Below are 13,861 nucleotides of genomic sequence, written 5' to 3' on the forward strand. Positions count from 1 at the left end.
ATCCGTTTTATCACCAAAGCCCCATATACTACCCACCATTGCGACCTGTACGCTCTCGTTGGCTGGCCCTCGCTTCATACTCGTCGCCAAACCCACTGGCTCCATGTCATCTACAAGACCCTGCTAGGTAAAGTCCCCCCTTATCTCAGCTCGCTGGTCACCATAGCATCTCCCACCTGTAGCACACGCTCCAGCAGGTATATCTCTCTAGTCACCCCCAAAACCAATTCTTTCTTTGGCCGCCTCTCCTTCCAGTTCTCTGCTGCCAATGACTGGAACGAACTACAAAAATCTCTGAAACTGGAAACACTTATCTCCCTCACTAGCTTTAAGCACCAACTGTCAGAGCAGCTCACAGATTACTGCACCTGTACATAGCCCACCTATAATTTAGCCCAAACAACTACCTCTTTCCCAACTGTATTTAATTTTTATTTATTTATTTATTTTGCTCCTTTGCACCCCATTATTTTTTATTTCTACTTTGCACATTCTTCCATTGCAAAACTACCATTCCAGTATTTTACTTGCTATATTGTATTTACTTTGCCATCGTGGCCTTTTTTGCCTTTACCTCCCTTCTCACCTCATTTGCTCACATTGTATATAGACTTGTTTATACTGCATTATTGACTGTATGTTTGTTTTTACTCCATGTGTAACTCTGTGTCGTTTTATCTGTCGAACTGCTTTGCTTTATCTTGGCCAGGTCGCAATTGTAAATGAGAACTTGTTCTCAACTTGCCTACCTGGTTAAATAAAGGTAAAATAAAAAAATAAAAAAATAAACCTCACTAACAGCATCTGTACTCGCCTGAGAGTGAATGTGAAACCCATGAGAGAACTTCTAAGCTAACTACACGTTTACACAGAACAAGAGATAGCTGAGATGTGTTTGCAGTGTGGTCCAACTCAGTTTACCTGCAGCTGCTCCTCATAGCTGACTATCATGGCCTCAGTGGTGGAGTGTGTGTCCTGCGCCTTGTCGTCAACCAAGGACACTCCAACACAGAAAGTAACAGTCTTCAAGCAAACACAATAAAGTGGGAATGAACCCTACAGAGAACTTCAACCGACTAGAGCAGTGGTTCCCAAACTTGTTATGTCCCGTACCCCTTCAAAGATTCAACCTTCACCTGCGTACCCCCTCTAGCACCAGGGTCAGCACACTCTCAAATGTTGTTTTGTTGCCATCATTGTAAGCCTGCCACACACACACACTATACGATGCATTTAAACATAAGAATGAGTATGAGTTGTTGTCACAACCCTGCTCGTAGGCAGTGACAAAGACCTCTTATAGGACCAGGGCACAAATAATAATATAATATAATAATAATCAATAATTTGGCTTTTTATTGAACCATTTTACATATTAAACCTTATTTGTTAATTGAAAATGGTCAATTACTCACCACAGGTTTATGAGAAGGTTATACTTGAAAGGATGCACATAACTCTGCAATGTTGAGTTGTAGTGGAGAGTCTCAGTCTTAAATCATTTTCCACACACAGTCTGTGCCTGTATTTAGTTTTCATGCTAGTGAGGGCCAAGAATCCACTCTCACATAGGTACGTGGTTGCAAAGGGCATCAGTGTCTTAACAATGCGATTTGCCAAGGCAGGATACTCTAAGCGCAGCCCAATCCAGAAATATGGCAGTGGCTTCTGATTAAATTCTGATTAAATTGTTCACCCAACTCACTCAGGTGCTTCGCTATATCACATTTGACATTGTCCGTAGCTTGAGTTCATTAGCACACAAAAAAATCATACAATGATGTGTGTTGTCCTTGTTAATGCAGACAGAGAAGAGCTCCAACTTCTTAATCATAGCCTCAATTTTGTCCCACACATTGAATATAGTTGTCCCTGTAATCCTATATTCAGATCATTCAGGCGAGAACAAAACAGGCCAGTTGTGGCCAGTTGTGTGGGAAACTCATCTTCATGCAAGCGGTCAGACAAGTTAAAATTAAGAAAACTATAAGCTTGTGTCAATACTTTGCCCCTTGATATGTTGTAAAAGCGTTACATGGTCCCTGCCTATAACATTGCATAGTGCGGAAAATATACAGGTGTTCAGGGGCCTTGCTTTCACAAAGTTTACCATTTTCATTGTAGTGTCCAAAACATCTTTCAAGCTGTCAGACATTCCCTTGGCAGCAAATGCCTCTTGGTGGATGCTGCAGTGTACCTAACTGCTTGCATGCACGTTACCACTTGACTATGTCTCCCTGTCATGAGTTTTGCGCCATCAGTACAGATACCAACACATCTTGACCACCAAAGTCCATTTGATGTCACAAAGCTGTCCAGTTTGTAAAAATGTCCTCTCCTGTTGTCCTGTTTTCCAGTGGTTTGCAGAAGAGGATGTCTTCCTCCTCCACAATAGTATTGGGCTTGCCTGCCCTAGTTACTTTTTAGCTCACCATATAAGACGCTTCATTAATGGTATCGGTTGCTTTTATACATGTCTTACTAATCGAAAGTCGTCTTAATTCAAAAAACTCACGTGGCTTATTTTTCAAATGGGCATGTTTTGTTTCTAAATGTCTGTGCAAGAGTGAATGTTTAATAGAGTTGTGAGATAGTACTTTTGCACATATAACACACTGTGGCTGAGGAAAGGCACTACTCCCAATATAAGTGAACCCCAATTCAATGTAGTTCTCATCATATTTGCGCATCTTCGATGGTCCAACGTCCCTGTCTGTTGTTCGGTGCTATCCCTGGAAAGGGGGCATTTGCTCTTCAGATTCACAACTGTCATTGTACATTCTAGCTGGGCTAACAACAAATGTAGAATTACTGATGTTAGCATTGCATGTGTCCCGTTGTCCTGTTGGAAGGTGAACCTTCCCCCCCAGTCTGAGGTCCTGAGTGCTCTGGAGCAGGTTTTCATCAAGGATCTCTCTGTACTTTGCTCCGTTCTTTCCCTTGATCCTGACTAGTCTCCCAGTCCCTGCCACTGAAAAACATCCCCACAGCATGATGCTGCCACCACAATATTTTAAATTATATTTAAAAAAAAATGTATTTCATCTTTGTTTAACCAGGTAGGCCAGTTGAGAACAAGTTCTCATTTACAACTGCGCCCTGGCCAAGATAAAGCAAAGCGACAAAAACAACAACACAGAGTTATACAAAAACAAACGTAGTCAAAAACACAATGTACAGTGTGTGCAATGTAGAAGAGTTGGGAGGTAGGCAATAAATATGCCATAGAGGTGAAATAATTACAATTTAGCATTAACACTGGAGTGATAGATGTGCAGATGATGTTGTGCAAGTAGAGATACTAGGGTGCAAAAGAGCAAGAGGGCAAGTAATATTATGGGGATGAGGTAGTTGGGTGTGCTATTTACAGATTGGCTGTGTACAGGTACAGTGATCGGTAAGCTTCTCTGACATCTGATTCTTAAAGTTAGAGAGGGAGATATAAGACTCCAGCTTCAGTGATTGTTGCAATTCGTTCCAGTCATTGGCAGCAGAGACCTGGAAGGAAAGGCGTCCAAAGGAAGTGTTGGCTTTGGGAATGACCAGTGAAATATACCTGCTGGAGCGCGTGCTACAGGTGGGTGTTGCTATGGTGACCAGTGAGCTGATATAAGGAGGGGATTTACCTAGGCGGGGATTTACCGAACCAGTGGGTTTGGTTATGAATATGTAGTGAGGGCCAGCCAACGAGAGCATACAGGTAGCAGTGGTGAGTAGAGTGTTGGAGGCTTTTTTGTAAATGACATCCCCGAAGTCAAAGATGGGTAGGATAGTCAGTTTTACGAGGGTATGTTTGGCAGCAACAGTGAAGGAGGCTTTGTTGCGAAATAGGAAGCCCGATTCTATATTTAATTTTGGATTGGAGATGCTTGATGTGAGTCTGGAAGGAGAGTTTACAGTCTAACCAGACACCTAGGTATTTATTTTTATTTCACCTTTATTTAACTAGGTAGGCTAGTTGAGAACAAGTTCTCATTTACAACTGCGACCTGGCCAAGATAAAGCAAAGCAGTGCGACACAAACAACAACACAAAGTTACACATTGAGTAAACAAGCGTACAGTCAATAACACAATAGAATTTTTTTTATTCTATATACAGTGTGTGCAAATGGCAGGAGGTAAGGCAATAAATAATAAATAGCAAATTAACACTGGAGTGATAGATGTGCAGATGATGATGTGCAAGTAGAAATACTGGTGTGCAAAAGAGCAGAAAAGTAAATAAAAACAATATGGGGACGAGGTAGGTAGATTGGACGGGCTATTTACAGATGAACTATGTACGGCTGCAGTGATCAGTTTGCTGCTCAGATAGCTGATGTTTAAAGTTAGTGAGGGAAATATGTCTCCAGCTTCAGCTATTTTTGCAATTCATTCCAGTCATTGGCAGAAGAGAACTGGAAGGAAAGGCGGCCAAAGGAGGTGTTGGCTTTGGGGATGACCAGTGAGATATACCTGCTGGAGCGTGTGCTATGTGTGGGTCTTGTTATCGTGACCAGTGAGCTGAGATAAGGCGGAGCTTTACCTAGCATAGACTTATAGATGACCTGGAGCCAGTGGGTTTGGCGACGAATAGGTAGCGAGGGCCAGCTGACTAGAGCACACAGGTCGCAGTAGTGGGTCGTATATGGGGCTTTGGTTACAAAACAGATGGCACTGTGATAGACTGCATCCAGTTTGCTGAGTAGAGTGTTGGAGGTTATTTTGTAAATGACATCGCCGAAGTCGAGGATTGGTAGGTTAGTCCGTTTTTCTAGGGTATGTTTGGCGGCGTGTGCAAAGGAGGCTTTGTTGCGAAATAGGAAACCGATTCTAGATTTATTTTGGATTGGAGATGTTTAATATGAGTCTGGAAGGAAAGTTTACAGTCTAGCCAGACACCTAGGTATTTGTAGTTGTCCACATATTCTGTCAGAACCGTCCAGAGTAGTGATGCTAGTGGGCGGGCGGGTGCGGGCAGCGAATGGTTGAAAAGCATGTATTTAGTTTTACTAGCGTTTAAGAGCAGTTGGAGGCCATGGAAGGAGTGTTGTATGGCATTGAAGCTTGTTTGGGGGTTTGATAACACACTGTCCAAAGAAGGGCCAGATGTATATAGAATAGTGTAATCTGCGTAGAGGTGGATCAGGGAATCACCCGCAGCAAGAGCGACATCGTTGATATATACAGAGAAAAGAGTTGGCCTGAGAATTGAACCCTGTGGCACCTCCATAGAGACTGCCAGAGGTCCGGACAACAGGCCCTCCGATTTGACACACTGAACTCTGTCTGAGAAGCAGACAGCGAACCAGACAGTCATTTGAGAAACCAAGGCTGTTGAGTCTGCCGATAAGAATACAGTGATTGACAGAGTCGAAAGCCTTGGCCAGGTCGATGAAGATAGCTGCACAGTACTGTCTTTTATCAATGCAATGGTGGTTATGATATTGTTTAGTACCTTGAGTGTGGCTGAGGTGCACCCGTGACCAGCTCGGAAACCGGATTACACAGCGGAGAAGGTACGGTGGGATTCGAAATGGTCAGTGATCTATTTATTAACTTTGCTTTCGAACACTTTAGAAAGGCAGGGCAGGATGGATATAGGTCGATAACAGTCTGGGTCTAGAGTGTCACCCCCTTTGAAGAGGGGGATGACCGAGGCAGCTTTCCAATCTTTAGGGATCTCAGACTATACGATTGAGAGGTTGAACAGACTGGTATTAGGGGTTGCAACAATGGCGGCGGATCATTTTAGAAAGAGAGGGTCCAGGTTGTCCAGCCCAGCTGATTTGCATGGGTCAAGGTTGTGCAGTTCTTTCAGAACATATGCTATCTGGATTTGGGTGAAGGAGAAGCTGGAGAGCTTGGGCAAGTAGTTGCGGGGGGTGCGGAGCTGTTGGCTGGGGTTGGGGTAGCAAGGAGGAACGCATGGCCAGCTGTAGAGAAATGCTTATTGGAATTCTCGATTATTGTGGATTTAATGGTGGTGACAGTGGTACCTAGCCTGAGAGCAGTGGGCAGCTGGGAGGAGGTGCTCTTATTCTCCATGGACTTTGCAGTGTACCAAGACTTTTTGGAGTTAGAGCTCTACAGGATAAAAATTTCTGTTTGAAATGCTAGCCTTTGCTTTCCTGACTGACTGCGTGTATTGGTTCCTGACTTCCCTGAAAAGTTGCCTATCGCGGAGACTATTCGATGCTAGTGCAGTCTGCCACAGGATATTTTTGTGCTGGTCGAGGGCAGTCAGGTCTGGAGTGAACCAAGGGCTATATCTGTTCTTAGTTCTCAATTTTTTTGAACGGGGCATGCTTATTTAAGTTGGTGAGGAAATTACTTTTAAAGAGCGACGAGGTATCCTTGACTGACAGGATGAGGTCAATATCCTTCCAGGTTACCCGGGCCAGGTCGATTAGAAAAGCCTGCTCGCAGAAGTGTTTTAGGGAGCGTTTGACAGTGATGAGGGGTGGTCGTTTGAACGCGGACCCATAGCGGATGCAGGCAATTAGACAGTGATTGCTGAGATCCTGATTGAAAACAGCAGAGGTGTATTTTGAGGCCAAGTTGGTCCAGATAATATCTATGAGGGTGCCCATGTTTACGGATTTAGGGTTGTACCTGGTGGGTTCCTTGATAGTGTGTGTGAGATTGAGGGCATCTAGCTTAGATTGTAGGACTACCGGGGTGTTAACTTCTTGGTGACAGGGGGCAGTATTTTCACATCCGGATTAAATGCATGCCCAAATTCAACTGCCTGCTACTCATCCACAGAAGATAAGAAATGCATATTATTAGTAGGTTTGGATAAACACTCTGAAGTTTCTAAAACTGTTTGAATCATGTCTGTGAGTATAACATAACTTAGGACAAACACAGAGGACAAACCATTCAGAATCTTTTTTTTTGTTGAGGTCGCTCTCTTTTCAATTTCATTGGGAATCCAGATTTCCAAGGGACCTTCTTGCAGTTCCTACCATTTCCACTGGATGTCACCAGTCTTTAGAAATTGGTTGAGGTTTTTCCTTTGTGTAATGAAGAAGTAGCCCTGTTCAGAACGAGGGTCACTTGAAGTGTACTGTTAGATAGAGGCGCATGACCAGAAAACTAGCTTCAGTTTGTTTTCCTCCTGTATTGAACACAGATCATCCCGTCTTCAATTTTATCAAACATTTATATTACAAAATACTGAAAGTTGTATGACAAAAGTAGTTTGAATTGTTTTGACAAAGTTTACAGGTAACTTTTGAGATATTTTGTAGTCACGTTGCGAAAGTTGGAACCTGTATTTTTCTGGATCAAACGCGCCAAATAAATTGACATTTTGGATATATATCGACGGAATTAATCGAACAAAAGGACCATTCGTGATGTTTATGGGACATACTGGAGTGCCAACAAAAGAAGCTCGTCAAAGGTAAGGCATGAATTATATTTTTATTTCTGCGTTTTGTGTCACGCCTGCAGGGTTGAAATATGCTTTTCTCCCTTTGTTTACGGAGGTGCTATCCTCAGATTATAGCATTGTTTGCTTTCGCTGAAAAGCCTTTTTGAAATCTGACATGTTGGCTGGATTCACAAGTGTAGCTTTAATTTGCATGTGTGATTTAATGAAAGTTAGATTTTTATAGTAATTTATTTGAATTTAGCGCTCTGCATTTTCCCTGGCTTTTGGCCAGGTGGGACGCTAGAGTACCACATATCCCAGAGAGGTTATTAAGCATATCCCAGTTTAGGTCACCTAACAGAACAAACTCTGAAGATAGCTGGGAGGCAATCAATTCACATATGGTGTTCAGGGCACAGCTGGGAGCTGAGGGGGGTCTATAACAGGCGGCAACAGTGAGAGACTTATTTCTGGAGAGATTAATGTAAAGAATTTGAAGCTTGAACTGTTTGGGCATAGACCTGGAAAGTATGACAGAACTTTGTAGGCTATCTCTGCAGTAGATTGCAACTCCTCCCCCTTTGGCAGTTCTATCTTGATGGAAAATGTTGTAGTTGGGGATGGAAATCTCAGAATTTTGGTGGTCTTCCTAAGCCAGGATTCAGACACGGCAAGGACATCAGGGTTGGCGAAGTGTGCTAAAGCACTGAATAAAACGAACTTAGGGAAGAGGCTTCTAATGTTAACATGCACGAAACCAAGGCTTTTATGGTTACAGAAGTCAACAAATGAGAGCTCCTGGAGAATGAGTGTGATGGTGGGGGCTCCAGGGCCTGGGTTAACCTCTACTTCACCAGAGAAACAGAGGAGGAGTAGGATAAGGGTAAAGTGGTCACCTTTGCCATTGTTCCTGTAAACAGACGAGGGATAGGGGTGAAGAAATGTACCACTCACACTCACAGACAGTCATGTCCACAGACCAAAATTAAAGATTACAATGATTTTTCTGTAAACAATGTAAGTGTAAACCAAATTTTTAAAAAACAGGGCACAACAAGCTCACATTTTACTCTCTGACAGGGCAAGAGGAATAAGGGATCCACAAGCCACATTCAATAAAAATCATTAGGCACCATCAAATCAATCACCAACCTCAATGTCCTCCGAAAAAAACACAAAGAAATGCTCCTCCTACCAGTAAAGCACAGGGGTGTCAAATACATATTCATTTTTGTTTTAATAAGAATGCCATCAGAGTATAAATAAATAAAACATGTTTTGATTTGTTTAACATGTTTTTGGTTACTACATGATTCCATTTGTGTTATTTAATAGTTTCGATGTCCTCACTATTATTCTATAATGTAGAAAATAGTAAAAAAATTAAGAAAATCTCTTGAATGAGTAGGTGTGTCCAAACTTTTGACTGGTACTATACATCTGAAATTGCACCCTTAGGAAGCTTGTTTAGCTCAAAGATGCTCTCTATAGCTGTACTCACAGGCCTATTGGGAAATTCAGGTGTGTTAGCTCTAACAACATTCCTGGGCTGGAGATAGTGGGATTGGGGATGTTATAACTTTTCCTGTAGCTGAGCAAAAGAGACAAATGTATCATCAAAGAGAAATTGGGCTGGTGAGGAGAGGCCCAGTAGGTGCCAGATGCCAAAAGCCCCATAATTGATTGGGCCTGATAGAGAGAAAAGCCTCGAAGGCTAAATGCTAATTGGAACTGATTCCACATTTTAAGAGACTGCTTTACAATTGGGTTGACACACATTTTGCCTAGGGACATTGGGAGAGACGAGCACAACAGAGAGGAAAGTGCAGCAGGTTTACATGATTCAGACTCAATCTGGAACCAGAGAGGTCTTGGGTGAGTAGGATCAGTCTGTAGCCAGTACAAAGGGGGCTCTGAAATTTGCAGCCCATGTCTGAAAATCTGGTAGAGCTAAACCACCCATTAGACTTCTGTAAATGTTTTATCCCAATCCGTGGAACCTTATCCACCTTTCTTTTGGGACTTTTTCAGCGCAACATTTTCTCTTGATTGCAAGCTGTTTTTCCCCAATCAATGCACAAATAAATATAGAAATCAAATTTAATAGAGACATTGGTGATTTTATCAATGTAATCAGATTGAAAATATTAGGCTGTTATTGACATTGAACTGATTATATAGCCTACTAACCAGATGTGTTAAAAAATTGTGTTTAATCTGTAGCATATGAATTGGGCTGCTATTATGTTCTGTTCCTCCAACTTTTAGCTGAGAATGTATTTTTGTCCCAAGGCCAAACCTATTGCCGATGCCTGCTGTACATAGTTTAGCGGGATAGGAGGGGGGCGGCTGTTTTTTGTCTCGCCTAGGGCAGCAGAATGTCCATGGCCGGCCCCTGCCAGTAGGTGTACAAAAACATTAAAGGGAATTTTTTTGAAAAAAAAGTTGACCAATTTTCAAAGCAGAATTACTTTCACATTGTTCCTAGTGTATGATATACCATTTTCTAGCTCTGAGTGTTTACTTTTATCCAATGTAAAAAACACAATTAAAAATGTTGCTACTTAAGAACGAATCGAGCCTGTCGGTCAGTTATAAAACGGGTTGTTTGAGTCCTGGATGCGGATTGGTTGATAGCAGGGATTTATAGCACCACAATTCCCATATTCCATGGGGAATGTCTGTTAACAGTTCAGTAAGATTTATCAATGCGCATCCACTGTCCCACAGCCCAGCCAGTAAATTTATAAACTTAATCTCCCCGGAAAAAAGTGTCTCGACAATATTTCGTCCCCATGTAACAATCCTAGCGTGTCCGACATATGAAACATGTTGCAGTTTTGTTTGTCATCTCCACTGTGCCATGCATATGAATGTGATGAGACTGACAACTTCTCTGACCCAGGCAAGTTCATTTATTAAGGATACATTAATATAATGGATGTACAGTTTAAGGTTTATATACACCTTAGCCAAGTACATTTAAACTCAGTGTTTCACAATTCCTTACATTTAATCCCAGTAAAAAAATCCCTGTTTTAGGACAGTTAGGATCACCACTTTATTTTAAGAATGTGAAATGTCAGAATAATAGTAGAGAGAATGATTTATTTCTTTCATCACATTCCCAGTGGGTCAGAAGTTTATATAAACTCAATTAGTATTTGGTAGCATTATCTTTAAATTGTTTAACTTGGGTCAAGCATTTTGTGTAGCCTTCCACATGCTTCCCACAATAAATTGGGTGAATTTTGGCCCATTCCTCCTGACAGAGCTGGCGTAACTCAATCAGGTTTGTAGGCCTCTTGCTTGCACACACTTTTTCAGTTCTGCCCACACATTTTCTATGGGATTGAGGTCAGGGCTTTGTGATGGCCCCTCCAATACCATGGCTTTGTTGACCTTAAGCCATTTTTCCACAACTTTGAAAGTATGCTTGGGGTCATTGTCCATTTGGAAGACCCATTTGTGACCAAGCTTTAACTTCCTGACTGATGTCTTGAAATGTTGCTTCAATACATCCACATAATTTTCCTTCCTCGTGATGTCATTTATTTTGCGAAGTGCACTAGTTCCTCCTGCAGCAAAGCACCCCCACAACATGATGCTGCCACCCCCGTGTTTCAGGGATGGGATGGTGTTCTTCGGCTTGCAAGCCTCCCCCTTTTTCCTCCAAACATAACGATGGTCGTTATGGCCAGACAGTTCCATTTCTGTTTCATCAGACCAGAGGACATTTCTCCAAAAAGTACAATCTTTGTCCCCATGTGCAGTTGCAAACCGTAGTCTGGCTTTTTTATGGTGGTTCTGGAGCAGTGGCTTCTTCCTTGCTGAGCGACCTTTCAGGTTATGTCGATATAGGATTTGTTTTACTGTGGATATTGTAACTTTTGTACCTGTTTCCTACAGCATCTTCACAAGGTCCTTTGCTGTTGTTCTGGGATTGATTTGCACTTTTCGCACCAAAGTATGTTAATCTCTAGGAGACAGAATGCATCTCCTTCGTGAGCGGTATGACAGCTGTGTGGTCCCATGGTGTTTATACTTGCATACTATTGTTTGTACAGATGAACGTGGCACCATCAGGCGTTTGGAAATTGCTCCCAAGGATGAACCAGACTTGTGGAGGTCTACAATTTTTTCTGATGTCTTGGCTGATTTCTTTGAATTTTCCCATGATGTCAAGCAAAAAGTAACTGAGTTTGAAGGTAGGCCTTGAAATACATCCACAGGTACACCTCCAATTGACTCAAATGATGTCAATTAGCCTTGTCAGAAGCTTCTAAAGCCATAAAATAATTTTCTGGAATTTTCCAAGCTGTTTAAAGTCAACTTAGTGTATGTAAACTTCTGACCCATGGGAATTGTGATACAGTGAATTAGAAGTGAAATAATCTGTCTGTAAACACTTGTTGGAAAAAGTACTTGTCCACATGTGCATTACGCACAAAGTAGACAAAACAACAAGTTGGGCTCAAAACAGGTGACTGTAACGGCTTTCTTCGGGTGAAAGAGAGTCGGACCAAAATGCAGCGTGGTTAAATCAATACATGTTTCATAGAAGAATAAACACGATAAAATACAAAAAAACAATAAATGTACGTGAAAACCGAAACAGCCTAAACTGGTGCAATAACACAGAGATAGGAACAATCACCCACAAACACACAGTGAAACCCGGGCTACCTAAATATGGTTCCCAATCAGAGACAACGATAATCACCTGACTCTGATTGAGAACCGCCTCAGGCAGCCATAGACTTTCCTAGACAACCCTACTCAGCCACAATTACAATAACCTACAAAATACCCCAATACATAAACAAAACCACAACATAAACCCATGTCACACCCTGGCCTGACCAAATAAAGAAAGAAAACACAAAATACTAAGACCAAGGCGTGACAGAACCCCCCCCCCCCCAAGGTGCGGACTCCCGGCCGCACACCTAAACCCATAGGGGAGGGTCCGGGTGGGCGTCTGTCCACGGTGGCGGCTCTGGCTCGGGACGTGGACCCCACTCCAACCAAGTCTTAGTCCCCCTGTAACACGTCCTTTGATTGGCGACCCTCGCCGCCGACCTTGGCCTATTAACCCTCACCAAGGACCCAACTGGACTGAGGGGCAGCTCGGGACTGAGGGGAAGCTCGGGACTGAGGGGAAGCTCGGGACTGAGGGGTAGCTCGGGACTGAGGGGTAGCTCGGGACTGAGGGGAAGCTCGGCCCTGAGGGGAAGCTCGGCCCTGAGGGGAAGCCCAGTACTGAGAGGAAGCTCAGTACTGAGAGGTACTGGTAGGCAGGTAGTAGGCTCTGGCAGATCCTGGATAGCTGGTGGTTCTGGCAGATCCTGGCTGACTGGCGGATCCTGGCTGACTGGCGGATCTGGATGATCCTGGCTAACTGGCAGATCCTGGCTGACTGGCGGATCTGGAAGATCATGGCTGACTGGCAGCTCTGGCTGCTCCATGCAGACTGGCAGCTCTGGCTGCTCCATGCAGACTGGCAGCTCCATGCAGACTGGCGGCTCTGGCTGCTCCATGCAGACTGGCAGCTCCATGCAGACTGGAAGCTCTGGCTGCTCCATGCAGACTGGCGGCTTTGGCTGCTCCATGCAGACTGGCAGCTCCATGCAGACTGGCAGCTCTGGCTGCTCCATGCAGACTGGTGGCTCTGGCTGCTCCATGCAGACTGGCAGCTCCATGCAGACTGGCAGCTCTGGCTGCTCCATGCAGACTGGCGGCTCTGGCTGCTCCATGCAGACTGGCGGCTCTGGCTGCTCCATGCAGACTGGCGGCTCTGGCTGCTCCATGCAGACTGGCAGCTCTGGCTGCTCCATGCAGACTGGCTGCTCCATGCAGACTGGCAGCTCTGGCTGCTCCATGCAGACTGGCTGCTCCATGCAGACTGGCAGCTCTGGCTGCTCCATGCAGACTGGCAGCTCTGGCTGCTCCATGCAGACTGGCGGCTCTGGCTGCTCCATGCAGACTGGCAGCTCTGGCTGCTCCATGCAGACTGGCAGCTCTGGCTGCTCCATGCAGACTGGCGGCTCTGGCTGCTCCATGCAGACTGGCAGCTCCATGCAGACTGGCAGCTCTGGCTGCTCCATGCAGACTGGCAGTTCTGGCTGCTCCATGCAGACTGGCAGCTCCATGCAGACTGGCTGCTCCATGCAGACTGGCGGCTCTGGCTGCTCCATGCAGACTGGCAGCTCTGGCTGCTCCATGCAGACTGGCAGCTCTGGCTGCTCCATGCAGACTGGCAGCGCTGGCTGCTCCATGCAGACTGGCGGCTCCATGCAGACTGGCAGCTCTGGCTTCTCCATGCAGACTGGCAGCTCTGGCTGCTCCATGCAGACTGGCAGCTCTGGCTGCTCCATGCAGACTGGCAGCTCTGGCTGCTCCATGCAGACTGGCTGCTCCATGTGCATTTCCATTTGTTTTACCTTAGTTTCTATTGCCAATTCTTAGGATACAGTTGAAGTTAGAAGTTAACATACAC

This window comes from Oncorhynchus kisutch, linkage group LG27 (genome assembly GCF_002021735.2).
Source record: "Oncorhynchus kisutch isolate 150728-3 linkage group LG27, Okis_V2, whole genome shotgun sequence".
NCBI classification, from domain to species: domain Eukaryota; kingdom Metazoa; phylum Chordata; class Actinopteri; order Salmoniformes; family Salmonidae; genus Oncorhynchus; species Oncorhynchus kisutch.